The 3,544-nt window shown below is 32.3% G+C and overlaps 1 long non-coding RNA gene across 4 annotated transcripts in view; it reads left to right on the top strand.

The window, feature by feature from the left end:
- The first annotated feature begins 2,572 nt into the window (after positions 1–2,572).
- The window catches only part of LOC109215460, a 6,152-nt gene continuing 5,180 nt past the window's right edge, over positions 2,573–3,544 (top strand). For 2 of the 4 annotated variants that reach the window (XR_002066355.1, XR_002066352.1), the window contains exons 1-2: positions 2,640–2,956; positions 3,248–3,347. This is a non-coding gene — a long non-coding RNA (uncharacterized LOC109215460). The other 2 variants (XR_002066353.1, XR_002066354.1) reach the window with 2 other exon arrangements.

Genomic DNA, 3,544 nt, shown 5'->3' with positions numbered 1-3,544 from the left:
CCATATCGTGCTTTCTTTATGTCAATTGTAGTGATCCATTGTAGGACTGAGAGAATACATTACAGTTAATAAATTGATGTTTGAGAGTGAAGACCCGCAACCGCCCCGCAACCCGCCATAATATTTTTGAAAAACAAATCGCACCGCACCCGCATAAACCCAAACCCACCTCGCCCAGCATCAGTGGCGAATCCAGAATTTGAAGTTAATGGGTGCTCGATTGCCAAAGTCTATATCTAACACTAGTCACAAAATCATAGTCAAGGTATATTTTGGATTAATTTCGTCTAGTCAATTAAATTTTCTGTTCATAATCATCAAATCGATATGAGTTCAATTAAGGTTTTTTGACAAAGTTATATTCTATTCTATCTATATTACTTTGCTTTACTTTACTTTACTGCTATACATAAAGGAAAGCGAAGCACCTCTCGGTCGTCGTGTCTGCTTATGAAGAGGGCAATTCGTTCATTTCAATTAAATTATGTCTATTATTTGCTTGTTCTGTGTGCTTTAGTGCTTTATTGTGGACCACAAATGACTAAAAGTCAAGTCTGTCACACGCTTCTGGAGATATCTATGCCCCTAATGATGTATCTTATTACTTTAAATTCCATTGGTATAGTTGAAATTTAGTGAACTTTTCAGGCTTTTTAACCTTTCACTTCTGTACAAAATTGTGGGCCCATGACACTTTCCTTTCCACTTTTAATGTGTGAATACTTGTATTTCTCTCTCTGCATTAGCTTTTGTTTACCTTTTCTGTATTTCTATTTTTCTCTCTACATCTACACATCTTATGTCCATCTTTGCAATATTCTTCTGTACTTTGTAGTAGTATACTATGGAGTTCTCCTTTTAAAAAGTCTTTCTGATTTGTGATGCTATTTTTATCTTTAGGATAATCTCTGCTTGATTCATGGTTTTAATGGCTTTTATATTTAACAGTTGCACTTGATATCCGCAGACATGGCTACATATTATCTTTAATTCTTCACAGGAAGGAAATTAATTGAAAATATTTATATAAATAACTTTCCGCCAATTTCTAAAGTTGAAATCTCAAAATCAATTCCAAGTCAAAGTGATTTGGCGGCAAGGAAATTTCTCTACTATACAAATAAGAATTAATTAGTTTTATAAATTTTGGAAAAAATTGAGGTACAGTTAATCACTATTTAGTTTACAATAATATCGTTTTACTCTCTAACCCATATTTACGGCATATAATGAGACAAATAAATTATTAATAAGGATATTTTTTTTTAATTAGTTCCTCGGTTTGAGAAATTTTATTACCATACTTTAATTTTTTTTAAATTAAATTACTTTTAAAAATTTATAATACATAAAAAATGAAGTTCGATACATCAGAAATTAGGACATATGTAATTCTATTTTTCACGCAGATACTTTTTCTAGACCAATAAGATATGATAATTAGTGTTTTGGGAATTTTCAATAACATATTGCTTAATATTATACTTAAAGTCAGATTACCATAACTAAAATACAAAAAATAAGAACTCGGGTAACGTAGAGGGTAAAATTTCATGTTGCACCCAATTTTGCCCCGCCTATTGAATATGCATTCACTTTTTGAATTTTTTTTAACTGATACCCAAATTTTGGATAACTTCAACACATATAAACTTTTCTCTTCTTCTTTACTGTTGTTTTCTTCTTCTTTGTGCCTAGAGTTTCTTCTTCTTCTTCTTCTTCTTCTTCTTCTTCTTCTTCTTCTTCTTCTTCTTCTTCTTCTTTCTTCTTAGTTGCAAAGTGAGTTTGTTAAATTTATTGTCGTTGTTGACAATTTGATGATTAGGATTTGTTCTTTATGATATTTGAAAGCGATTTCAAATTTAAGCTCATTTGGAGTAGATTTTGCCATTGAATCGTGTACTGGATTATTGAAAATCGAAGAACAAATTTATGTTTCAGAACTTAAAATTCGATATCAGAATTTGCATTCAATAGATTGAACTACTTAAGATTCAAGTTACTGAAATTGCATTTGAAAGATAGAAGTACTTCATATTTGATTTCTGAAGTTGCATTGAAGAGATTGAAGCTCTTAAGATTCGAATTTCTGAAGTTGCATCCGAAAAATAGAAGAACTTCATATTTTATTTCTGAAGTTGCATTGAAGAGATTGAACTACTTCGGATCTGAGCGGGTATACTCTGAAATTTTTTGTGCAATGCAGGTATAACTTCAACGATGACCCCAAAAGTGGGTACATATGAAAATGCATCGCGTAGGAGACTCTGGGAGGATTGCTCATACAGTCAAATCCCTCTATAACAGTCTCATTTGTTTCGATATTTTTGTTATAGAGTACATATATTATGACATAACATCGATTATAACATATATTATAACATAAAAATTGATTCGGCAAAAATTTAGCTTTTATATTGAATGATTGTTAAATAAGGATACTGTTATAGAGATGTGTGACTGTATATAAATAATCATTGGGCCCGGGCTTAGCCCGGGCATAACATCACTAGTTCTATTCTATTCTATTCTATTCTTATTCTACTTATATAGAAGAGCGCAGAATCAGCTCTCTGTCGACATCCCTGCTTGCCGACGGAGGGCAATTGGGTATTTGCACTGTCCTATATTAGGTAAAATTCTTGTTGTATCCCTGCACCAACTGATTTCTGTTGTTCAGGGGAAGACTACTTAGGTAAATTTGCAATCCACTCCCACCGCTTAATTTTGCTCTGGTTTATCATAATATCATAATTTTGCTCTACTTCAGCCTCTTGTTTTCTGCAAAATTCGCCCATCTTCTCTTCTTACTCGCTTAACCCTTGTGATTTTTACCGTGCTTTTTTGCTTTCATAAATTGAATCCCAATTTCTGGAATATAAACTGATATTTTTGACAGTAAATTGACGTTTTGCTGAGTTTTTTGCAGTTTCACATTTGCTCACTAAGATGAAAGGTTAGTTTTAGTATTCTATTTCTTCTCCTTCATATGGGTGACTTTGATTATTTTGTTTCAGGGTTCTCTTGGTTTGTTGTTTGAATTTTTGTTGTTTGTGAAACTCAAAGAACAGCTTGAAAAGAAACTGGGGTTTCTGCCAATAATTTTCCATCTTTGTGTGTATTTGAAGTTATTGTCATTTTTAAATTGGGGATTTCAGAATAGATGAGCCTCTCATTTTCTTATATTTGAACCACAATTCTAAGTTTCATCTTGTTCATCCTGTTTCTTTCTCTGCATCATCTTCAGATTTTATTTTATCTCAAGTTTATCGATTTTGCTGCTACTTTCGACATCATCGGTCACTTGAAGCTCTTTGTGTAAGAAATCTGGGTCACTGACTTGAACGGTATTTCTTACTCTTACCACTCTGCTTTGTTCATAGGTTAACTTCTGGGTTCAATTGTTGCTAGATCTCAAATTTTTTTTTTCTTTCACAACTTTGCTTTCAATTAGCCTGCTATGTGTTTGTAAAATTGCCAACAACATTTACTTACCCATCTCAAGGTAAATATTTTTTAGTTTGATTAAGTCCATTTGAGTATA

The sequence above is a fragment of the Nicotiana attenuata genome, unplaced genomic scaffold, assembly GCF_001879085.1.
Source record: "Nicotiana attenuata strain UT unplaced genomic scaffold, NIATTr2, whole genome shotgun sequence".
Classification (NCBI taxonomy): Eukaryota; Viridiplantae; Streptophyta; class Magnoliopsida; order Solanales; family Solanaceae; genus Nicotiana; species Nicotiana attenuata.
Note: the sequence above shows the minus strand (reverse complement) of the source record. Positions and strands in the feature narration are given on the sequence as shown.